This window comes from Mus caroli, unplaced genomic scaffold (assembly GCF_978045245.1).
Source record: "Mus caroli unplaced genomic scaffold, Mus_caroli_1 scaffold_7, whole genome shotgun sequence".
Taxonomy (NCBI): Eukaryota; Metazoa; Chordata; class Mammalia; order Rodentia; family Muridae; genus Mus; species Mus caroli.
In genome coordinates, this window is record NW_028227262.1 from 2,159,219 (window position 1) to 2,185,280 (window position 26,062).

Sequence of the window (26,062 nt, forward strand, 5' to 3'; positions counted from 1 at the left end):
GCTAGTAAGAAGGTATATTATTTTGTATTTAGGTGAAAAGTTTGGTAGATATTTGTTAGATCGATTTGACTTATATCTGTTAGGTCCAGTATTTATCTGTTTAGTTTTTGACTGGATGACCTACCTGTCCATTGTTGAGAGTGGTATATTGAAGTCTCTCATTATCAATATGTAAGGGCCAATATATGGTTTAAGTTTTATTCATGTTTCTTTTATAAATGTGGTGCCCTGTGTTTGGAACATAGATGATAAGAATTAAAACATCATCTTTATGGAGTTTCCTTTGATGAATATGAAATATTCTTTCCCATCTCTTTTGATTAATTTTCATTTGGAGTCTATTTTGTTAGACATGAGAATAGCTAGCTACACTATCTTGATTCTTAGGTCTATTTACTTGGAAAATCATTTTTTTCAAGCATTTACTCTGAAGTAATGTCTATCTTTGATGCTGAAGTGTGTTTCATGTGTGCAGCAGAAGGATGGATTCTGTTTCCACATCCATTCTGAAAGTCTGTGTCTTTTATTGGAAACTTGAGTCCATTGATATTCAGTGATAACAATGACCAAGGATTATTCATTCCTGTAACTTTGTTTTTGTTGTTGTTGTTGTTGGTGGTGGTGGTGGTGGTGGTGGTGGTGGTAGTGTGTGTGTGTGTGTGTGTGTGTGTGTTTGCCTTTTTTTGATTTTGCTGGTGTGAGATAATTTATTTCTTTTTTAAAAAAGATTTATTTTTTTATTATATGAAAGTACACTGTAGCGGTCTTCAGACATACCAGAAGAGAGCATCTGATCTCATTACAGATCGTTGCTGGGATTTGAACTCAGGACCTCCGGAAGAGCAGTCAGTGCTCTTAACCGCTGAGCTATCTCTCCAATCCCAGATTATTTATTTCTTGTGTTTTCATGGGTGTAGTTAAGATCCTTGGGTTGGAGTTTGCTTTCTAGTTCCTTCTGTAGGGCTGGATTTATAGATAATATTTAAGTTTGAATTTTTTAATGGAATAACTTATTTTCTCCATCTATAGTGGCTGAAAGTTTTTCTAGGCATTGTAGTATGAGCTGGCAACTGTCTCTGTGCTATCTCTTAGTGTCTTCAACGCATCTACCAATGTCCTTCTGGATTTTATAGTCTCTAACAAGAAGTCACTTATACTTCTAATGGATCTGCCTTTGTGTATTACTTGGTCTTCTACCCTTGCATCTTTTAATATTCTTTCCTTTTCTGTATGTTTAGTGTTTTGATTATTATGTGGTGAGGGCACTTTTTTCTGGCCCAATCTATTTAGTGTTCTGTGTGTTTCTCATACCTTTATAGGTGTCTCCTACTTTAGGTTAGAAAATTTTTCTTCTATGATTTTTAAAAAAATATTTTCTGGACCTTTGAGCTGGGATTCTTCTTTTTCTTCTATTCTTATTATTGTTAGGTTTGGTCTTTTCATAGTGTCCCAGATTTTTCATTTCTAGAATTTCCTCAATTTATGTTTTCATTATTGCTTCTATTTTCAGTCCTTCAACTGTTTTGTTTGTTTGTGTTTGTACTTTGATTGGTTGGATTTTTGTTTTTGGATTTCTTTCCTTATAGATTCCTTCACTCCCATTGTCTCCAATTTTTCTGGTTGCCCTTTTCTCAATTTTTTAAAAAAGGGATTTATTCACTTCCTCTTTAAGGACCTCTATTATCGTCATAAAGTTGGTTTTAAGTTCGTGTGTTTGTGTATGTGTGTGCATGTGCTTCAGTTGTGTTGGAATATTCAGGGTTTGCTTTAGTAGGATAGCTGGGGATGACATAGTGCCTTGGCTATAGTTGATTGTGTTCTTACCCTTGTATTTAGGCACCTCGGGTTTGGGGTGATTATTGGTCTAGGTTCCCATCTCTAAGTTTGTTTTCTCTGGACTAGAGGCCACACAGGCCACCAGAACTCTGGCCCCAAACACAGGCAGATACCCCTTGTTTGACAAGAGACCACAGTGGCCACCAGAGTCAATTTGGATGAAAACCTCCTGCTCAACCACAGGTCATACAGGTCAGAAAACCCAAGAGGAAATAGAAAACAAGGAATAAATATCTATCCAACAAAGACAAACCCAGAAATCAACACCTAGACCCATAATCACACTAAACTTATTCCCTAGACACCACTGTGTGAACACAATCAACAACAGCCAGGGTAATATGTCACCAACAGTGCCCAGCTATACTAATATGGAAAATCAAAGAAAAATATATATACAGACTTCAATTATAGCATCAAAATAAACATGAAAACCTATAACATGTTTTCTCACTCCAAGGAAACTAAGATTTGCTATCCTTTATACTGATTAAAATTTTAAGATGACTCTAATTTTAGCAAATTGAGTTTCTGTTTAAACAAAAAGGAGAGAATCACAGCCTTCCTCTAGTGCAACCATAATCAGTGTATCCCTTGTCTTTCCACAGGAAACATGATAGAATATTTGAGAAGCAGTAATAACTTCACTGAAGAAATAAGAAGTACAGATTCCTTAGCACTCCCAAACATCCTGGCATTAACTTCAGTGGCTCTGATGGGACCTCACCCCGCCCCATGCACTGCTGGATTTTCCTCAACTTGGTTGACAGTTGACAGAACCCAGAGGTTGAATTGTGAAGCAAATTTTCTACTTAAGACACATCTTTTTGTGACTATGTTTCCAATCAATCAGATTGGGCATTTTGGGTTGTCTTGACTTCATCTGTTATTTTAAACTTAATACATTGTCAGTGTTGGGATTAACTTTTGTTCACTAAAAATGTTTAACTGCATATTCTACCTACTTAGCTGAGTTCAAGACCCTTGCTTTCTTGATTATTAGTAGATCTACCTATCTACCTGGTCTTATTGATATTTGATGACCCTATAACTTGAAATTTTCTCTATACACCAGAAAGTCTTCTATATTTGTTCATGCCCTCTCCACTCTCCTGCCATACTTATAGAATTATTTATGATAAAAAATAACCTCCCATTTTTATGGGAATTATAGGTAATATTTTGATGCATGTCTAATCAAGTTAGAATTGAAAGGCTTTTATGCAATTTCTTTAGCAAATGTAACTTAATCACTATTGTGTGCTAAAGTACTAAGGGAATCCCTCAGGAAATCAGCCTCATCAAATGAACTCTTAGAAAATAAGACCATCACATTGTTCCTTAATCACCCCTTCCCCCAACCCCTGTTCTAGTTAACAAACCCTTATGGGACTGGGAGCCATGTTTAAAGGCAAGGTGTGTTCTGAACACCTATCTTTGGACAGCAAGGACAGGACTATCCCACCCCAGCCCCAAGAGTGTAGGCATGTTTTGGTTTCAGGTCCACACTGGGTTTGGTTTTGAATGAGAAGATGAAGTTCCAGTCTCGTTCTGTGGTGTGTGGAGGTGTATTTTCTTAGCACTGCTTGTGGAAAGGCTGCCATTCCCCCTGAATGATCTGTGATCCCTCATTTGGCCACATGTGCAAGAGTTTTATGTGTCTTTTTTATTCTCTTCCAGTGATCTTGATGCAAGCTTTAGGGCATTGCCAAAGTTTGATCAGTGTAACTTTGATCTGTTTTGGATGCAGAAAAAAAATGAGATAATCAACTGTTCCTTTTCAAGATCATCTGGCCCACTCATTTTTCCATGCATTTTCATGTGAATTCTAGAATGTGTTTTGGTTGGTTGGTTGGTTGGGTTTGGTGTTTTGTTTTCTTTTGTTTTGTTTAATTCTTAAAACCAATACTATTGTCACAGATTTCAGAAAGGATCACACTGGACTTGCATGTTAGTATCTTTCTCATTACTGTCACAAACTATCAGACTGAATCAGATTAAGGGAAGGGAGTTAAACTATGGTTCACAGCCTAAGGGGACATTATCCATAGTGGTAGGACTTTGGATGGTATCTGGGGCTGGGTCCATGGAGCAGGAAATTGGGGAAAAATTCATTATGCTTCACTGAGTTAAGAAGCAGAGAACCAGACCATTCAAGTAGTATATAGTCCTCAAGTCCCACCGCTGTAGCGAAGTGTCCATCAGGGTTCAGGACCACCTGAAACAGCATTGCCAACAGTAGACAAAGCATTAAAACACATGAGTCTGCTTGAGAACATTGCATATTCAAACTGATTCATTTCCATCCAGGCAGCAATCACTTTATGGTTATTTCATAATTCACTATGATTTCGTCCAACTTTGAAGCCTCCATCATTTTTATTACTCCCTTCATTGGTTAAGAATAGAAAGTCCCTTCCAACCATCAAGGCAAAGCCTTAGCTTTGAGGCCTCTGTAAATGACAAATTACTTACTTCAATTATAAAATGGCATAGAATAGATATCCCCATTCCAAAAGGGGGGATTTGGAGGGTAGTACTGGACTATTGGACTACCACAAGACCAAAACTCAACAAGGGCAACACCAAACCCAGTAGTTACATATCCAGCATCTGGCTGCATAATATGTGTTTCAACAGTCCTGCCGTAGACATCACATGTTGCTCTCTCAGACTATAGCTTTTCTCAGCTGACATCCTAGTTTCTGGCATCTTCAACATCCTGGGATCTCCACTGAATGTTAGGCTCTGACTTCAAAGCTTCTCACTCCGACTTCTCTGCATGGCTAGCTAGGTCTGCTACATGTTGCCTGGTTTCAGCAGCTCTTCTCTGAACCTTGGTACACACCTCAGTGGTATTACATTAATTCTACATGTCTTCAAGAATCACCACATGAACAATGACATGCTCTGCTCTCTAGCTCAAGATGCAGCCGGCACTCCATGTGCTTCAGCTGCATTGCCCTCTGAGTCCTTACATAGCTAAACCTGGGGAAAGCACTTCCCTGGGTGGCCTTGTTAGAGACAGTACCACTGTGTAGCATTCTCTGCTTAGGCTCTCTTTTGTTTTAGTACTCTGTCTTTAAATAAAATATTTCCAAATTAACTTTGCATTGTTAAGCCTGGAACTTAAATGTGTGGACTTTTGCCACCAAGACACTGCTCCTGTTAACTCCATACAAGTGTGTGGCTTTGCCATGATGCCTTTCATCTCCAACAGCTGCAACCTCGTTGTCTCTTCCACCTGCCTCATCAGCAACTGCAAACAAGCTCATTTTCCTTTACTCAACAAACTGCAGATTTTTCACAAATTTCCACCCTCTTCGATGAGAATTCTCACCATGAGAAGAATAAACAGTAACAGTCTCCCATGCTATATTGAACTTTGCTCTACTAAGAAAATAAGTTCCTTGCCTTTTAATTCAGTCTTATGCAAAATATGAGTACATGGAAGAACACTGTCACATTATGAGTGGCATCTACCCCAGTTCTCAGAGTCCATGATCCCCTCTAGAAGCTGGTGAGTCTGGCCTTTATAGCCATTTCTATTGACACTCTGGTCTTCAGCTTTCCTGCCACAATGGCCTATGACTCTCTGCCTATAGCATTCCCTAGCTCATGGCCACAGACTCTTCCACACTCCTCTTACAAAGAGTTGCAAAGGCCTAAATACCACAGCAGTGACCATCTCCGACACCAATTCTATGTCAGGATATCTCAGTGGTAACCTTTTTCCCACACCAATTCTATGTCAGGATACCACAGTGATGACCCTCTTTTCATACTAATTATATGCATTAGTTCCCTAGCTAATTATTCTAACAAAATACCTGATGGAAACAAATTGAGAAGTTTGTTCTGTTGCGTGAAATTATTAAAAAAACAATCCACACTAGCTGTACTGGCTGGTTTTGTGTCAACTTGACACAGGCTGGAGTTATCACAGAGAAAGGAGCTTCAGTTGAGAAAATGCCTCCATGAGATCCAGCTGTAAGGCATTTTCTTAATTAGTGATCAAGAGGGGAGGGTTCCTTGTGGGTGGTACCATCCCTGGGCTGGTAGTCTTGGGTTCTCTAAGACAGCAGGCTGAGCAAGCCAGGGGAAGCAAGCCAGTAAGGAACATCCCTCCATGGCCTCTGCATCAGCTCCTGCTTCCTGACCTGCTTGAGTTCCTGCTTGACTTCCTTGGTGATGAACAGCAACATGCAAGTGTAAGCTGAATAAACCCTTTCCTCCCCAACTTGCTTCTTGGTCATGATGTTTGTGCAGGAATAGAAACCCTGACTAAGACACTAGCACAGGATACCCTTCGGCCTTGGTGGTCTCCCTGCTTCCATGGCTATCCCCAAGTGGAGGTCCACCCAATTTCCCTTGCTGCAGAACCAATTGCATACCCAGTCATCCATCCCCTGCAGCCAGTTTGCCAAGACTTGCTCTAAACCCTGAGCCCTGTATAAAGAAAACTCCAGAGGCTTATAATTTATCAGATTTATAGAACTTTAAATTTTCAATCCCCAAAATGCCCACACAAAGAACTCAAAACCCAATTGATATTGATACAAGCTGCACACATAGACTGGACAAATTGCCCTATATTATTCTATTGCTCTTCTATGATATCCATAGCTACCTGTGGCTATTTCAAGTCACATGGATCCAGTTTGTCTTCCTTTCCTATAGGTTCCATCTTGTCTGCTCATCTCAATCTCCCCTTCCATCTCTCTGTCTCTCTCTACCCATCTCTAAAACTCTCCGCCTGCCTTCTTTTTCCACTGCCTATTCACAGGTTCTAGCCTTACCTTTCACCTGCCCTCACCTGCTTACAGACAGCAATCTACATTTGGACAGCAGCTTGGGGATAGCCATGGGGGCGGGAGGACCACCATTGCTGGAGAGTTGCCAGCAACAGAGTGGATTTTTTAAAATAATTTCACAGAACATTATTCTGATTCATAATTTGGGATACAACGGGGAATGCATGCTATCTTGGGCTGTGTTCATGGTAACAGGAGTTTGTAGTATACCTTGTATCTTGGTAGATTTTGACCTAGATAACCAGACTAGAAGAACTATAAACCTCAAAAATTCTGGCACCTCCCAAAACTGTATTCCTAGCTAAGGACTAAGTGTTCCAGCATATGACAGGGATATGGCAGTGGTAGCCACATAGGCTTGGGCATATGAATATATTGTCCCTGATTAGTGGTGCAGTTGGGAGGAGGGGGTTTATGTGTGGCCTTGCAGAAGGAAGTACATCAGGTGATAGGTTTTGAGAGTTTATAGGCTCACCCTACTTCCAGTTCCTCTCTTTACTTCATGCTTGTGGTGGTGGAAGGACTCTTAGCTTCATGATCCAGCTGCTGTCCCAGCTACTGCTACTGTCACCATGTAGACTCTCCCTCTACAACTGTCTCCCTCATCATGAGGATTCTCCCCCTACAACTGTCAGTGAAAATAAACTCTGTCCATCAGTCACTTTTGGCCATGGTGTTTTATCACAGCAACTAACACAAGGGAATGTTTTACATCCTAATCCCAACACCCTGACTGATGGCTGTGTACTATTGCCATTTTAACATCAAGTCTTCAGACCTCCAATGCTTGAAGGGGGGAGGGGGAGGAGAAGGGGAAGGTATAGTGTCACAATTTTATTATAATCTTATAACAGTACTGGGTGAATTCTGTACAGATATTTTTCCATGAATGATTTAGTTTTGCTCATTACTTTTTCATGCATCTCACAGTTGTTTTATCAGCCTTTGGAAGTTACCATCAGTGCTTTCATTTAAACAATAATCAAATGTGTGAAGCAATGTAAGGTCTCCATACTTCTGTAATTCTGATTCTTCAGCATCTAAGGTTGTGGTGCATTTTTCCATCCATTCAGAAACTTTTCTGTTTATGTTTTATCGGATTCTTCATCCATACATATTCATTAAGTTTCACAACTGAATAGACAGCATGTCTTACTATTGCAAATGTTTTAAGAGTATTTTTTTTTCAACTTGGGGAAAAGCCACAAGTTTATCTTTAACTCATTTATGGTTTTTGAAGTAAAATAAGAAATAACAAATGACAATACTGGATATTGTGTTCCCTTCTGGTTTTGTAATTATATTTTATTATTCATAGACTAAAGATTATAGAAGTACATAATACTGAATAACATACTTCTGGCCTTTGATGGACTGTCTTCAAAGTTTCACTATTAAACATGGTGGAAACCAGGTGTAAATCATACTGCCATGTTTGAAAAGTATATACCCTAATGTATTGTGAGTTTTGTTTTTAATGTTGGATGCTGAATCTTATTAAATATAATTTCTGTGTTAGAGCCACGAGGGATCTGCTTGGAGAACAGAAGGTATTAAAAGCACTCAGGGTATGAAGAGTCTGATACCATAATTATAAGCTTATGTAGCTATTGGAAGACCAAACAAAGGTCAAAGGGTTTATGACTTAGTCACTGTTCCATTGCTGTGAATGGACACCATGACCATGGCAACTCTTATAAAGGAAAACATTTAATTTGGGCTTGCGTACGTTGTACAGTTTCAGAGGTTTAGTCCACTGTCGTCATGGCAGGAATCATGGCAGCAATCATGGCAGCTTACTACTGGGAGACATGGAGGTGGGGAAGCAGCTGAAAGTTCTACTCTGAATCTGAAAGCAGCAGAAAGAGATGCTTTCAACAGCCCCAAACCTATCCCCAGTGGCACACTTCCTCCAACAAGGCCACACCTAATCCCATTCAAGTGGGGTCACTTCCTGATGACTAAGCATTCAAATGAATGAGCCTATTAGAGCCATTCGGGGTGCCCATGAACTCCTCTGAGGGTCTCAGTTTGCTCCTTTGACAGTCTGTGGTGGCCTCCAAATGCCAACACTCCCTCCTTCATGGAAAGCCCTGGAAAGCTCATCAGCAGAATCTTCTTAGGTAGGACTGGAGGTAGCTCTTAGATGCTCCTCTGCCTGGAGCCCATGACAAGGAGCAGAGATGCTGCCAAAGGAACAGTTATGCAACCTAAGTCGTTATTTCTGGAGATGACCATGATGAAGTCTGTTAGATTTCCACTGTGCTGTGAGACCCTTGTTTGATTTTGCTTCAGACATTGCATTGACAAAGCTTCGATCTTTCTGTTGAAATCTTTTTAAAATTATTTTGTTTTTAAGCTGATTTGTGTTCTTAAAGAATTCAGATTTATCACATAAGAATTACTTGTTTCTTGATAGTCATGAACAATTGATAAATATCTCTGGTCTGGATCCAATATATTTTACACACATACACCCCACACACAGGTGCTTCTATTTCTGAGTGCAAAACCACATACATTTGTAAGCCAAAGGACCCAGTGTCTGAGACAAGCTAATGAAATGAAAATGCTAATGACTAGATTTATTAGAAGATTCAAATGTGGTCAAATCCACTGTCTCCTGCGTGAGATACGTTTCTACCCGGAGCTCTGCCATTAAACTACTCATGTTTTTACATCAAGGCGTTCTGTTCTGTTTGTGATTCTTGGGTGCACGCCAAATTGGGAATTGAGTGGGGGTTTCCCCACTAGGTTCTTTCATTTGGAGGTCCCACCGAGATCTGCGTGACACCCAGGAACCCCAAAAGACCACTTGGAGGTACGTTTGTTTGTGTGCGTCTTACATGTTGTCTGTTGTCTAAGTGTGGCACCACTGAATTTGTGTCTTGGTTTTTCAGTTCTGAGATTGTGAATTTGTGTCTTGGTTTACAGTTCTGAGATTGTGAATTTGTGTCTTGGTTTACAATTCTGAGATTGTGGGTTCAAGTCCCACCTTGTGCCTTGGTCTTACAGTTTTGAGATCGTGGGTTCAAGTCCCACCTCATGCCTTGGTTTTATAGTTCTGAGACAGTTCTGAGATTGTGGGTTCAAGTCCCACTGCCTGGGTCCCCAGTTCTGGTATTCTATATTCTGGCAGCTGCCACTGTGGGCTGTAAGGACCCAGTAGCCGCAGGAGGGAGACGTGCAGAGGCCCCACAAGCTGCCACCCCTGGAAGATGTTCCAAGGGTGAGGGACAGTCAGAAAGGTCTGACTGTCATCTGGCAGAGTGAGGAACGAGTGTGCTTAGATACTGGTGTTTTTTTTTTTTTTCTTCTCTGTTGCTGTCTTGTTTGTGTTTGTGGTTTTCATCATGGGACAGACTGTGAGTGTGGTGCCGACTGTGGACTTGGACTGACGTTAGGACAGAATTTGTCAGTGATAGTTAAGAACAACAACTCAGCTCACATCCCTGGCCGCACGCAGCCAGAAGGCCGGACTGAGAACTTCCGGCTTCAGTGGCAGCTGTGCACTGGCTGAGGTGAAGCTCCACGTGGGAAACCGTGGCCCAGGGGGGAACACGGATTCAGAGGTTTCCCCAGGATGTCCACCCTACCACCACCACGCATTTCACCGCCTGTGGGACGGGCAAGAAAAGAAAGAGGGGCAAGGCCCGCGTGGGGGCCCCCCCTGCGCCGTCCTGCCTGGCTCCCTAGAGTGGCTGGTGATGCCTGCTGCAGCTGGGGAGGGGCCAACTAGAGTCACTGCCTATGCAACCTTCCCCACCCCCCAGTTGGCCCGGTGTAGCCAGCTGTGAGAGCTGCCTTCCCTTCCCTGCCCCACATGTTTTCTCTTCTAGGGTGGCCCCGCCCTAAGCTGCTAACCAGCAAGGGAGACATCTGTCCACTTAACTTCTGTCCCAGGTAAGGAGCACCTATGAGTCTAATCACCAGGCTCTGACAAATGTGTATAGAGGTCTAGAAAAAGGTGAGCTTAGACTGTAAGGAAGAGCAAAGCTTCAGCAGACTCAGGAGAGATAGATAACAGTGAAAATAGAGATGAAAGAGATTAGAGAGGTCTGAGATGAGAGAGATACCCCGAATGAGAAATATTTAGAGTAGCACCAGTAAGTAAGAGGCAGAGAAGGCATATTACGAGAGAGAGAGAGAGAGAGAGAGAGAGAGAGAGAGAGAGAGAGAGAGAGAGAGAGTGTGTGTCAAGAGGCGAGAGGTGAGAGGCAGAAGAAAGAGAAGACAAAAGGGATCGTAGACAAGAGAGAAATTTGACTAGAATCTTGGCCACAGTGATAGGAGAGAAAGAAAAAGACAGGAAAACTGGGCAACAGAAGACTGAGCCTCAGCTAAAAAGGCTCAGCTGTGTCAGACTGAAGTTACTTATTTGAGATACACCCTTCGAGGTGGGAAATAGTAGCTAAAAGAAGCCAGAAAAAGACTGTAACTACACCAAGGCAAGTAAGAAAATTCTTGGGCACCACTGATTTCGGCAGTCTCTGGATACCTGGATTGGCGATCTTAGCTGCCCCGTTGTACCCCCTAAGGGGAAGTGTTTGTGTGGACCCCAGATCACCAGAAAGCCTTTAAAGAAATTAAAAAGGCCTTACTTATGGCCAGCCTTTGCCTGACCTAACCAAGCCTTTCACTCTTTATGTGAAAGAGAGATCAGGGGCCGCCAGAGGAGTCCTTACTCAGACTTTGGGACCTTGAAAAGGGCCAGTGGCTTACCTATCCAAGAAGTTAGACCCTGCTGCCAGAGGGTGGTTTTCTTGCCTGAAAGACTCTTGAAAGCATTATCTAAAAGCCTCCTGACTGATGGATGACGACCAATGTTCCTGCGACACATTATCAGAGCTTTTTGTTGACTGAATGAGTGACCTTCGCTCCACCTGCTGTCCTCAATCTTGCTACCCTACTGCCCGAGACTTCATCTTCTCATCACTGCGCTGACGTTCTGGCAGAAGAAACTGGTACTCAAAATGATCTGAAGGATCAGATCAGACTTGGGCTGAGAGTTCGAGCTGGTACATGGATGGCAGTAACCTCGCGGTTGAAGGATTGAGACAGCCAATGTGATAGCCAAGAAGATCCTAGAAGAAATCTTCCCGAGGTTTGGGATACCCAAGGTAATCAGGTCCAATAATGGACCTGTCTTTGTTTCCCAGGTAAATCAGGGACTGGCCAAGATATTGGGGATTGATTAGAAGTTACATTGTGCATACAGGCTCCAAAGCTCTGGACAGGTAAAAAGGATGAATAGAATTCTAAAAGAGACTGGTGCAGACTTGGTGCTCCTTCCCCATACCCATGAACTGTCTTAAATGATGTGTTTAAACCTACATGTTGTTGTAATAATAATCTGTATGCTAAGTTAAAAGGCTTGCAGGTGGTGCAGAAAGAAGGCTGGTCACAATTGGCTACAGTGAACAAGCCAGGTACCACAAAAGACTTCTCACCAGTTCCAGCCAGAGATCTGATCCACGTACACCTACATCATGCCCAGACCCTCAAGCCTCACTAGAAGGGTCCCTGCCTAGTTCTGTTTACTATCCCTTCTTATTCTGTTTTTGTTCTTTCTTTGGATGTGTCTATGGCATTTCTAAGCTTGAAAGTAAAATGATGCTAACTGGTGCTGGATAGAGGAGCCTTATCTTTTATTACGGCAACTTGCTATTTTTGAAACATGGTGATTTGGTTGAACACAATAAAGTACAGTAGTAACTGATCTCCCCTTCTTCCTGGATGAGTGAGCAGATGATTGAATATTGATGTCAGCATCCTTGAACATACTCAGATGAGCAACATATAGCTTCTGCTTCTATTTAAAATGATGCTGTGTTTGTGGTCTGAAGCTTTGAAGCACTACTTGGCATCTCCTTCCTTGGAGGTCTCACCATTTAAACATAACATTTGATAACGTGTTGGTAAGGTGCGGTCTAGCTTGTCTCACTCGGTCATCTTCATAGGAATCCAGTGGGTATACGGTTTTGTTTTAGGAATAGTTCATTTTTTAATGACGGTTTTTAGCTGACATTCATGGAGAGAACGAATCCTTAGAACTGTGCCGCTAGTGAAAGGAAATCCTATCTAAGAGTGTTTCTTTACAGAGCAGTGTCACACCATCCTTTGGGCCCTCTGCTGGAAATGTAGAATCAAGTCTCAAATAATGCCTTTTAAATTGTCTCCTCTAGTATTATAGATGTAGGACAGCACTGTATCATACCTCTGTGGATGTAAAATAGCTTGTACCTGCTTTATGATACGCAGTAGTGGTCGTGCTTTATCAGAGCTGGCTTTAATGATGTTGCTCAGAATGTTTTCTTTCCAGATGATGATTGAGAAGCTAATTAAAAAAAAAAAAACCAGAAACAAAAAAATGGTGCCAGGTACCACAAGAGTAACAGAACTGTGCTGTTTTCTGGGGTTTTGTTTTTTTACTTTTTTTTTTTTTTTAATAGAGTATGCTGGATGTCTCTACAATTTTGTAAAAATGACTGCAGAACCTGGAAAAGCTATTGCTGCTATTGATGCATAGCATATTGCTATTATTGGTCTTTTTATATAAATATAAATATAAATATATATATATATATATATATATAATTTGAATTTTTTGAAAACTTTAGCTGTGCTGTCAACTTTGGAAAAACGTATCCCAGTTTACTGTGTTGAGTTGGCATTGTATAGAAATTAACAGCCATATTGGTCTAGAAATGTTGAACTTAATTTTTTTTCCATTTGTACAGGGGTAACGCACTGTATTAAATATGTAAGGTCTTATCTACGTGGGTTTGATTACAAAAACTAATAAAGTATTCTCTAAATTAAAAAAAAAGATTCAAATGTTGAAGACAAAGGAAAATTTCTATATTTCCTTTGTGTAGCATCAAGTTATTTAGTCAACTCAAAGAGCCGTGAGATGGCATGGTGTCCAGCATGGGTGACAGTGGGTTGGCTTCAGCAACGGAACACAAAGAGCAAGAGTGGCAGCTCAGATCTTAGGTGAGGGATTTACATTGGAGCTATAAAATATTTTAGGGAAGAAAAAGGTCATCAAAGTTTGAACTAGCTCTATGTCCTTGGAGTTGAGAAAAAGAGAGAGAGATTGATTTGAGGACTTGTGAAGTAGTTGCTACTAGAAAAAATGGTGTTTTATTTGCATGTGGGTTGAAGAGAAAGGACAGAAGAGTGGTTAGCCATATCTAGGGGCTAGGGATGCAACTCCCCAGGTAGAGCACTTGCCTTCACGCCTAATACATCACAAAAATCCACCTATGTTAGACAACTGGATTAAGGATGGATTCCTGACATGCCATATTGCTGTGAGGAGACATGACCAAGACCACTTATAAAAGAAAGTGTTAAACTGGCTGCTTGCTTACAGTTTCACAGTATTAGTCCATGACTGGCCATCATGGCTGGGAGCTCGGTGACAGGGAGGCATGATGAGAAGTAGCAGAGAACTCACATCTGATCTGAGAAGTGGATGTAGAGACAGAGTGAGACTGAGCCTGGCTTTTGGGACCCTGGAGTCCACCCCCAACGACACATCTCCTCTTACAAGGCCACACCCAATCCTTTCCAAACAGTTCCATTTAAACATCCGAATATATCAGCCTATGGGGTCATTCTTGCCCAAAACACTACAGACACAAAGGAGAAAAATCAGACTTCTGGAGTACAAAAAAATAATTTTATGTTGGCAAAGACTTTGAGGTATCTGTCAGGAAACTGCAAAAATGCCAAGCAAATGGTTCAAAATCTGGATGGGAACTCGGGTTTGGGAGATGGAGACATGGATCTGGGAATCATCGGTGGACCGGACTGAAAAAAATCTGAATCAAATTCCCCATGAAGAAGGAAGAGAGAGAGAGAGAGAGAGAGAGAGAGAAACAGAGAGAGAGAGAGAAAAACAGAGAGAGAGAGAGAAACAGAGAGAGAGAGAGACAGAGAGAGAGAGACACAGAGAGAGACAGAGAGAGAGACAGAGAGAGGGGGGGTTGGGGCTACAACAGAGAAGGTGCCAACGTTTAAGTGGTTGAAGCAGGAAGAGTTAGCAGAGGAGGCTGAGAAAAAGCAGCCTGATAATTAGAACCAGGAGAGTATGGGATCCCAGGAGCCACATCAGGAGAGAGAGAAAGTGTTCACAGGGAAAAAATAGCCATAGAGTCATAAGGCATAAGAGCTTGGCTCCACAGCGAGTAGTCATCCACAGAGCACTGCTGAAAGGATGCGCGGAATCTTCTGGAACACGGGGAGTTTGGGGAAGGTAGGAAAGGCTGGGAAAGAGGCAAGTTTTAAACAGATATTAAATATATCCCTGATGCCTTTCAATTCATGTAAGTTTTGTTTTATTATTATTCCAAGCAAGTATATGAATCCTGTATACCACTGATTGAATTCTGACACAGTGAATAAATGCAGTTAACAAACACACACTAGAGAGACAAAGTCCACTCACCTTAAAGGCCCCTGGTGGGTTTTGTCCTTTATTATCATCTAAAAGAAAATGTATTTTTATTAGATATTTTCTTTATTTACATTTCAAATGTTATCCCCTTTCCTGGTTTCCCCTCTGAAAACCCTCTATCCCCTCCCCCGCTCCCCCTGCTCACCAATCGCAAGTTAAAAAAAAAAAGAAAAGAAAAAAAGAAAAGAAAATGTACCTAATATAAATGAAATGTTCTGTCCCTAACTCACAATTATTATGAGAATTAACTAAATGTAATTAATTAAATGGGGCAAAGCAGTAACCATTCTCCTTTGTATCCCTAAATCCTGGTAGCAGGGTTAGAGTCTTAAAAGAGCTTCTAAATTAACAAGATGGTGCGTACCTACAATCCTGGCTCTGAGAAGCCTAAAGTAGGAGGACAAAGAAGAGTTCAAGGCAACCTGCATCACCTGCATAAAGTAACTAAGAGACTTTCATCAGCGTTTGCTATAGCAATTACCTGATACCCCAGTCTTCACGTGACCATCCCCACGTTACACGTTACTGGAACTCCTTGACATTCTGCAGGAGCTGTGTCTCTATCTACTTCATGGTGTGAAGATCAGCAAGGAAAAATGCTACATTGTAACAAGGGTTAAGCTAAGGATATGGCTCAGTCGTAGAACACTTGACTGGCATGCAGATGGTCCTGAGTTCAATCCCTGGCACTGTAAAAACAACCAAACCATGTGATTTGAAACTGAGTGTTACTTTCTTTTGAGAGATGCCTTTGAATTGCCATTCCCGCTGTTGAACCTCATCCAGTTTGCCATATCTGAGCTGCTTGGGGCCACCTCCACACAACCTTCCAGAATTGCCTGTCAGTTCTGTGATCAATGAGCAAAGTCCTCACCTGTTCTTTTCTCGGATTCTTTACAGCTTTAATACAGCTTTAACATGCATATCTAATTTTATTAATATTGAGATCTGTAAGAGTTGGGATATATCATAAAATCATATTCTTCTCTGTAGAACCCCAAGTGATTTACATATTCTTGTTATAAGTACATTTCATTGGTACTAAAAGCAGTTAAATGGAAACCTGATTACAAAGTAACTGTCATTGATTTCATATGGGTCTGGCTGCTTGCTGTTCCCTCTGTGTCTCCACTGTGTTAATCTGATCTGATACCATTAAAATATTATCCTCAGGGGAACTCATGGGGAGTCAATGTTAAGATTAAAACCATACGTTAAAGATGTTCTTTGCCCACACTTTCTGTGTGTTCCTAACAAAAGCAAGAGCCAAATAGAATCCATTCTTCCCTTCTATATTGCACTCCTTACTATACCAAGACAAAATGCATGCTGGGAAGGCACACGCATGACTACTAGGGACATATTTTAAAATGCATTTTTGTTGCTTTTTGAGCAAAGGAAGCCAAATCGCTTCTATCTCCCTCTCCCTCTCCCTCTCCCTCTCCCTCTCCCTCTCCCTCTCCCTCTCCCTCTCCCTCTCCCTCTCCCTCTCCCTCTCCCTCTCCCTCTCCCTCTCCCTCTCCCTCTCCCTCTCCCTCTCTCCCTCTCCCTGTCTCTCTTTCTCTCTCCCTCTCTCTCCCTCTCTCTCTTTCTCCCTCCCCTCCCCCCTCTTTTCTATGTAAGAGCCTGGTCCTCTGTTATACCAAAGCCCACTTGTGAATTTCAGGGACTGTTGAAAATGAACCAGAATAAAGGAGTTGAAGTTATCTTCCTGCAGTGAGCTAGCAGGAGACAAAGATCAAGTAAAAACACCCCCACTCTAGGAAGAACAGGTTTCTTACACCCCTCATTTAAATGGCAGGATAACAACCCAACTAGAATGTTTATTATTTAAATCCTAATTTATATAGAGACCTCAGACAGAATTCATTATGGAATTAAATATAAAAGCATGAAATCCAAGGAAGATAAAGAGGGAAATTTTTATAATATCAACACCGAAGATTTTAAAATGTGTTTAGATTTGCATAGCTTTTCTTTAAAAGGGGGGAAAGTTGAAAAATAGTGAGAGCCAAGAGAATTGGTAGAAGCCAATAATTGGCAGGACCACATATTGAACCACACCTCAAGGCTCAGCAAGGGTGGGTGTCAACTTATTTGTGTTGACTGCTGTGTCCCTTCAGTAATTTTTAAATTACTTTCCCCTGGATTTATGAGGCCCAAGGGACTGTAAAAATTATTCTAAACATTAGCAAAAATATGAACTGCAGAAAATAAAGTGCGTATTTCATGACTAATCTCCTAGTTTTTTTTTAAAAAAAAAAACACTCTTAAATGCTTCAAAATGTGGGTCTAGAATACATGACTTCACATTTTATCTGCATTATCATAACCTTCTACATTGATAATACGTGCAAAATAATGCTGCTTTCTGGGGGAAATATAGGTCTCTAGCTAATATTTAAATGTCATACTTTAAAAAAATGTTTTATAAGTCTTAAAGGTGTTTCTCTTAAGCAAACATCTTTCAGTGAGAGAGGCTTGAAAGATAGGGTATTTCCCCCCCACATTGGTGAAGTGTTTATTTTTGTAAGGCACTTCCATTGCAACCTGTTTTCTACATTCTCCGCTTTGCTCCTTGGTTGTTTCGATGAAAACTATGAACACAGATCCTTCAGCCTAACCTTCCTCAGTAGAATAAGAAATAGTGCTTACGACTGCCTATGCATGCTGCAAACTTCTGGCAATTAATTTCAATTAAGTTATTTACAAGGTGTGCCACTGCTAACTTTGTGCCCAGATGTTTCGCTTGGCAAAAACGCAGCGGCCACCAATGAAGTCGGTTTCGGCAACAATCACTCATTGATGGGATTTTCACAGTGAATTCACAGCACCTTCATAACACCAGCGCATGATGTCATCACCCTGCCCCTCATCCCGACCATAAAAATGCCAATACAAGTTACAACAAATGACTGAGGGTGATGGCTGAGTTCTAGAGTGGCTGCGTCGAACACCTGGGCTCTGCTGGAATCTAGCAGCTTTCAAAGCTTCGTTACCAGATGTTTGTGGAACAATTTATGCATGTATGGAAAACATACATTACTTTTTCATTTGTGTGAGTGATTACCAGAACTGGGGAAGTAGTGGAAACATGGGTGTCTTTTCTTTTTAAAAGACTAATGAAAGTTTACTAGGGACATACTTTTAAATTAAAATCAGCATTGTTAATCTTAACCATGAAGGGTTGAATCTGTATAATAATGTTTTTAAGTAGTTGTTCAGATAATACATTTTTTTTAAATCAAATTAGGTGCTGGCATTGTAACCTTGAAGAAGAAAATAAAAACCTATAAAGGTTTTATTAATTTTTAAATCAGCTATTAACCATCTCATTGTTTAATAATTTTTCATGTTAGGATACTATTTAATAATCATGTCTTACTTTTCTTAACTATTCTCTATGCTCTTCATGTAAGACAAGAGAAGGCTGGACTGACACCTCAGTGACTAAGAACCCTCGCCACTCTTCCAAAGGATGGGAGTCCAGCTGCCAGCACCTACTTTAGGCAGCTCACAGTCTCCTGTAACTCTAGCTCCAGGGGATCCAACGCCCTCTTCTGGCCTCTGTGGGCACTGCACTCATGTGTATATACTTCCACACAGACACACACGTGAATAATTAATAATAATAATAATAATAATAATAATAATAATAATACAAACACTATTTAAATTATCTCTGTGTGTTTACATTTACCACAGTCCCTTTCTCTGCAGTAAGAGGAATTTTACTTTGTGATTCAAATACCTTATCGTTTTGGGAGGTAATTTTTCATATAACAGTTCCAACCATCTTTTCCACCTACCATGGCTCTCTCTAAGTAAGAGACCTTTACCAACATTTTGATAGATGTGTTTTATATAGGACTGTAATTCTTTTGATTTTAAGAAAATTGATGCTTCTAATTTTTAATTAACTAAAATGATAACCCTATGAAAATAAGCAGCAGACTGACTCATTTGTGAAAGTTCAACTATTCTTCTTTATTTTATATTTAGGAGATGAAATGGATCATGTTTCTGCCCTCTGAGCAGCTACAAAAAGCTGCTCAAACTACACACAGCTGTGTGGTAAGAGACTCTCATTTGGTTTGGTTCAAAGAACTCTGAATCTATGCAGGCGCTAAAATGATGTAAGGTTCTGAATAAAATCAAAGCATATTCTATCGGGGTCCGATGAATGTGTTATGTTTCTAAAGCCCGGTTTCAGAAAATATATGTGCACTGCTTCCTGAACAAACAGGTTAGTGATTTTTAAAAAAGAAAGAAAGAAAGAAGGAAAGAGAGAAAGAAAAAAGAAAAAGCTGTCTTGTTTAAGAAGCAAACATCGCAGCCATTTCAACACCGTGACTAAGAAATGACCATTAAATCGAACCTGTTCGCTATCAGGTTATAAAATGAATGAACTGTCAGAGGCAAATACACATTAATAGGTGGGATAGTAAACACGAAATGAAAACATCTTTGCAAATTTAACACTTAGTAAATGGATTCCCATAACCCTCTGCCTTGCTATGAAGTTCATGGTGGTCCTTGCATAGGGCTGGGATGCCTTCCTTTGCCTTTCCCTCCTAAAGTATCCAGGATTCTGCCAGCTCTCCAGAGAGCTGTTAGGAGCAGCAGGGTGACAATGCTGGCAGGCACCTCCAGGCATCTCCAGGGAGGCCCAGTCTGAGAGCCACAGAACCACTGTGAACACACACATCCTCATGCCTAGCTTGTTACAAGCTGGGGTCCGAGGTGATGAGAACAAACCCCATGTGGATATAGATGCACTCTGTGTTTCCTTAAGACAAAATAAATGTCTCCCTGTTGTGTGTTTTATCTGAAATGATTTTAACTTTTAGTTTCGACCTGGAGGCAAACTAGTGGAGAGCTTCCTAATGCTAATGTTGTATATACAGGGCTGCAATTTGTTTTCCATCCTTGGGATATTTTTATACCGTCATTAATGAAAGCAATAATCACAAAAGAAATTAAACTACAAAGGGAATATGGTAAACCCATGTTAATGTCTGACCCAAACATGTACAGCAAAGAGGGTGCACAGCTGTGGTTACAGCTTGCTCATTAACTCACCTGCTGCATTTACAGCACTCGGCAACGTGGCGACCATGTGCAAAGGATGTTCTCAAGCTGCATGGACTCAGCACATTTGGGAGGAGAGGGAAGAAACACAAAATTATCTCCAAAGTTTTGTTCACTTGAAATAAAACTTGCAAGGCTTTACAAGTGTCCGTGGTGCTGGTAACCAGAGCAGGCTTGCTAGCTCCTCGATGCAAATACAATAAAGACAATTTCCACTGGAAATACATCTGTTAAACTGGAAAGAATTGGACACTATTAGTTCAAGCCACACCTGCCAGTCTGTGGCTTGAGTCATCTGTGTTAGGATAGAACGCACACAGGGGGTCGGTTTTGCCTGAAGCACTTCACAGACTGCGATCTATTCATACTCAATGTTTTGTGGGTGGGTAATGAACTGCTAAAAATCAAGTATTTCTGTACAATCTAGGTCTGTGCTTTGTGGCTATTGAAGACCAATCTAGGCCCATTGAGTAGCTGAAGATGCTTCTCTTGGAAGACTGGCTAGAGAGCTCTGTCCTCTTGTCTGTCTACAGCATGCTGGGCCACTCCCAGGGGCTGAGTGGGGAGGAGAGTTCTGTTGTGCCTCTGGCAATAATCTTGCAGAAATGTATATATGTCTTCGGGAAGGTTAATTTTGTTGAAAAAGTACTTGATGGTATCTTAGAATTTCCCAATCATTTGCAAAGCTTTCTTTTACATGGATTTTCCCATTTAATTACGTGTCCGTCTTCCCCTGTAGATCAGATGAGCCAATTACTTGGAGGTTAGTCAATAACAAAAACAACTAGAAAAGTTACAACTGGAGTAGAAGAAAGAAAACACACAAGTTCTTTGTTTAAAATCATACTGTCATTATACAACTTGGTCCTTATTCAAAAGCCTTAAAATCAGTATCTACAGACTGAGGAGATAACATAATAAGTTAAGACTAAATGTTTCCCAAGCATAAAGACCAGAGTTTGATTCCTAACACCCACATAAAAAGCCATGCCTCATAGCCAGGGAGGCCAAGAGAGGCTTCTTAAGTGGGGATCACTAGCTTGCCAGTCTCCCAGGTCCTAGGGAAAGATTCTGAGGGTCTCATAAAAGCAAAGTTGATAACTCTTGAAAAGCAATACTCAAGGGTGGACCATGGCTTCCACACATGCATGCACACACAGGCACACCGACATACACCCCAATTACAAGCAAGAACAGCATCTAGGGGAGTCTGATGCTAAGTGCTGAATACACCATGTCTATGTGAGAAAGAACTGCCATACACATAGAGAAGCCCTGCAGTGTAGTGGCAATGAGTCTCATCAACTCTGATATGGTTTTCTGAAATGCTTTTCTGTATGCTCCAAAACTTTTGTTTGACAGCTGTTCAAATCCTGAAAGATGATCCATATAAAAGTCAGGCGCAAAATCAGACTCGGGACTTTTCTGCCCTCCATCAAATTTAAACTGTCATTAGAGGAAAATTTTAAAGGAAACAGCATAGTTCACTTGGCTCTAGCAATATCACTGCAGCCCAGGGGTTGGAGAGCCTTTGGGGCCCACCTTCACAGAAACAGGTTCAATTCTCACCAGCTACGAGACTCAGTGAAAATGTTTCTTTGCTCTGCTGCAATTCCCAGGTGCACTCACCCCACATGTATGTGTCACAGCATGCAGACTACTCTAACATGTATGTATGCCCCACAGCATGCAGACTGCACAGACCAGAGCACTCTAACTCACATGTATGCTCCACAGCATGCAGACTGCACAGACCAGAGCACTCTAACCCACATGTATGCCCCACAGCATGCAGACTGCACAGACCAGAGCACTCTCACCCACATGTATGCTCCACAGCATGCAGACTGCACAGACCAGAGCACTCTCACCCACATGTATGCCCCACAGCATGCAGTGATCCCACAGACCAAAGCACTGTAACTCACATGTATGTGTCACAGCATGCAGACTGCACAGACCAGAGCACTCTAACCCACATGTATGCCCCACAGCATGCAGACTACACAGACCAGAGCACTCTCACCCACATGTATGTGTCACAGCATGCAGTGATCCCACAGACCAGAGCACTGTAACTCACATGTATGTGTCACAGCATGCAGACTGCACAGACCCTCAATCTCTGTTCAATATGAAGTGTGTTTCCCACAAACACTACCCAAAGCAGGACCCAAGAGTCTCACACATTTCCAGGAACACAGACATCAAAAAGTGTGCTGGCATGCTGTCAGCACGCCTATAGTGTTTAATGTTTTTAGGTAGATGGGAAGCAGCTAGAAGAGGCTCTGCCCTCTATGTTGGTCTTCATAAGCCTTCCCAATTCTTAGGGAATTCTTAGGAAACCCCAATTCTTGAGCCGTTCCAAGGCAGAACACACAGAGACTTCTTCAACACGTCAACTATGGTCTGTTCCTCTTCCACTCAACTTTAAATCCGTGCAGACCCTCCCTTGTCAGTCAGCATTTTCCAACAAGGTAACTGAAACTTGGGCACGTGAGAGGAAAAATGTTTCCTCTTCCACCAGACTTAAAAGAAGATGGACACCCTTCCCCACTTTTCCACATTAGCTTTGCAGTATAAAAACCATCTGTGACAATTTAGTAAATTAAATACAATGAAGCAACAAATGAAAGACAACCTAATGTATAAAATACAGAAGACCCATATGGCTGCTGGTTTCTTTTTTGACAAGCAGCATACGTAAGTGGCCCACATCAGGAAGACCAGGCAGCAACGAGGCAGGAAAAGGCGGGTGAGCTACCAGCCTCCTCCAGCTCCCACTGTCGGGTCTCCTCCATCCTGACTGACTGTGCTCTTAGACCATAAGCCCAGACAAACCTCCCCTCCTCAAGCTGTATTTGCCGGGTACCTGTCCCGGCAACAGGAAAAGGAAGCAAGTCAGGCACCAGCTTTGGATGTCATCTTGCCAGGTTAACAGAACACAAGTAGACTCGATTTGGCCTGTAGAGAACAAATTCATAGCCTGGGAAATAGAATCTCTATTATCTTAAAATCTATTACAAATCTGCATTCTCTAGAAATAATTTTTAAGCATTGCTGATACTCATCTCGGTTTTCTGTTCCTTCCAACATTTGTATGCCTTTACACAGCGGAGTCAGCTGTTTCCTTCTGCTTTCTATGTCGCTCGTGTATGGATATCTCACTTTCTCAGCTATTTAGGAAATATATTTTGCTTAAGGCAGAAGCACATATTGTGATTCTGTGGTCCTCATTTTTCCAGGGTTAAACTTCTACCTTGGTGGGGTGTGTGTGTGTGTGTGTGTGTGTGTGTGTGTGTGTACAGGTCACATGCCCTGGTGTATAGGGCAGAGGTTAACATTATGTACTTTCCTTAGTCACTCTCCATGTGTATTTTGAGGCAGTCTCTCACTGAACCTAGAATTCATCAACTGGCTAGACTAGATGACCAGAGAGACCCAGGGACCCTCCCGTCTCTGTCTCCCAAGCTCCGGGATGGGAAATGAATACTGCCATGGCTGGGTTTTGTATTTAGCCCCCTAGATATCTGAGTCCAGATCCTCATGCTTGCACAGCAAGAGGTTTGCTGGCTGGGTCATCTTCCTAGGCCTTTGTTCAAGGCTTTACATATATTTTTAAAAGGCAGTTATCAGAATAGTTAATTTTGGTGGGGCTCAAAAATACATGTAGTCAGCTAAAACTCTCTCTCTATAAAGGCTAGGTATGTCCTGGGATTGCTGGCAGGACTTATCACAAAACACACATCAGATTCCCACTTAAAGGGACAGTACAGAGGGAAGCAATCATCCGAGCAAAGAGGACCACCAGTGTGACATTTGGAAGAGATTCTAGTTTCCCAGGAGCTGTCTGTACTGAGTGTTTCATAGGCACTGTAATTCTTATATCTGTAAGGAGAGTGAGGAGGGGGCACAGCAGATAACTGTCATAGGATTACCCAATACCAGAACACATTCAACACGGAACAGAATCAGAGCCACTGACTGGCTTTTGATATTGGTGATATTTGAGCTATCAAATGGACCTCATAAAGAGAACATCATACAAATGCTGTAAGTGGTATTATGTCCTTCCACACGGAGCTAAAGGAACTTGGTTGTGCTGAGTGATTGTCAATTTTGGTCTTCTCTGGATTTCCAGAGAGCATGTTTCTACACAGCACTCTGTGTAGGTGGGATCAAGTCCTGCTGTAGGGCATTGCCACCGGTCTCCTGAGGAACAGAATGTCCTCCTGGGAAACCTGCAGGGAGAGAGCTAGCCCTCAAAGCAGAAATTTATAACATGCCGAATCAAGACAGCCCTGCAGAGGGCCCTCCCTCCTTTCCTTAGTCTAAAATGATTAATTTCTAGCATTAAAGAGACAGACAGAAGAGGAGGGATAAAGGGGGAGCGAAGGAGATGGAGAAGAGGAGCAACAGGAATGAGGGGAGAGAAGATGAAGAACAGAGAGGGGGTCAAGCAAGCACCTGTCCTCCTCTTCAGTCTCTGGGCTCAGCAGAGAGCAGATGCTGCCCACCTTCATGTCTCCTCCATTTTCCTCCCTCTTTTTTTCCCCCTTTCTCCTTTTATTTTATTTTCTTCTCTTTTTGTTTTATTCTTGGTATATGACACAGGATCTAACTATGTAGCCCCGACTGTCCTGGAATTTGCTGTGTAGAACAGGCTGGGCTGGAACTCACAGAGACTGTGCCTGCCTCTATCTCCTGAGTTTTAGAACTAAAGGCTTGCACCACTAAGCCAAGCTACTTCATTTCTCTTTCCAATCCACCTTGGTCTAGCTTTTCCTTCCTTCACTTCCAGCAAACAGGTAGCTCCAGCAACAGCCTCGAAGGGCCTCCTGCTGCAGAACTGATGGCCTTTCCGTGGCCTCAACTTATACTTAGGATTCAAAATACTTATCAAATGGCACTTGGTGGGCTTATTTTTCCTTATGAAGGAACAACTTCCCTGCCCACATCTCTTTGCTCTGTCTTCACCCTAGCTTTGCTTTTGTTATACGTTGGGTTCTTTTACTCTCTGGTTTTCCTCCAAGATTCCTTCTTGCCCCATGCATTCTCCTCTCTGCCCTCTGCAGTAGACTGTGATGCCATCTGCTCACAGCTCTTACCCTCGGCACAGAGCTGCTGTGCCTTGACCCTCTGGCTTATATTTAAGCTCCTAAGAGATCCTACACAGTGTAGGAAGCACGGTAACACCCCCCCCCCATAACCTAAGAGTGTGTTCTTAACCTCCTCTCTCCTTTTTATGTCAGCAGGATCCACCCCTAGGCCAGCACTTGCACACTCCCCGTTTCACCAGTTTCAGATGCTCTGTTGCTGCTGCCTCCTCTCCTCAGTCCTCATGTCCCAATGCTTTCTCACCTTCTTCCTTTATTCTTGAATCTCTGGTCTCCATCTTCACTTTGTAGATACCTGCTTTTATCATACAGAAACAAAAACTGCTGGCTCCTTTCTGGATACTTCCTCCTGGTAAAGTCAACTTCTCTGCTTGTCCTTGCTTAGTTTCTACTGACAGCTTCCCAAGCAGGCTGATTTAGAGGAGCCTCAAGTTCCGGAACAAGGTGATTGGCTGGCATGGAAAGCTTACAGATATGCCTACTGTGGAAATTTCACTCAGATCCCACACCTCACCCTCCTGCACATTTTCTTTTTACATCTATCTATCATGGCATCCACGTATCATCTGTCCATCTGTCTGCCTGTGTCTGTCTGTCTGTTTCTCTCTCCCCTCTCTCCTCCCCCCCCTTTTCCTCCTTACTCCTTGATTCCCTCTCCCAACCCCTCTGTGTGTATTTGTGTGTGTGTATGTGTGTGGTATGTGTGTGTGTGTGATGTGTGTGTGTCTGTGTGTGTATGT

At 41.8% G+C, this 26,062-nt stretch overlaps 1 long non-coding RNA gene across 2 annotated transcripts; it reads right to left on the reverse strand.

The window, feature by feature from the left end:
* Positions 1–7,777: 7,777 nt before the first annotated feature.
* Positions 7,778–25,702, reverse strand: LOC147003765 (uncharacterized). Of its 2 annotated transcripts, none has more exons than XR_015047481.1 (5): positions 25,567–25,702; positions 20,197–20,440; positions 15,596–15,803; positions 15,106–15,143; positions 7,778–8,836 (listed from the first exon to the last, which is right to left on the reverse strand). It is a non-coding gene; the product is annotated as an uncharacterized LOC147003765 (long non-coding RNA). The 2 variants fall into 2 exon arrangements; XR_015047480.1 differs by lacking the exon at positions 7,778–8,836 and adding an exon at positions 12,347–12,987.
* Between the last annotated feature and the right edge of the window lie 360 nt (positions 25,703–26,062).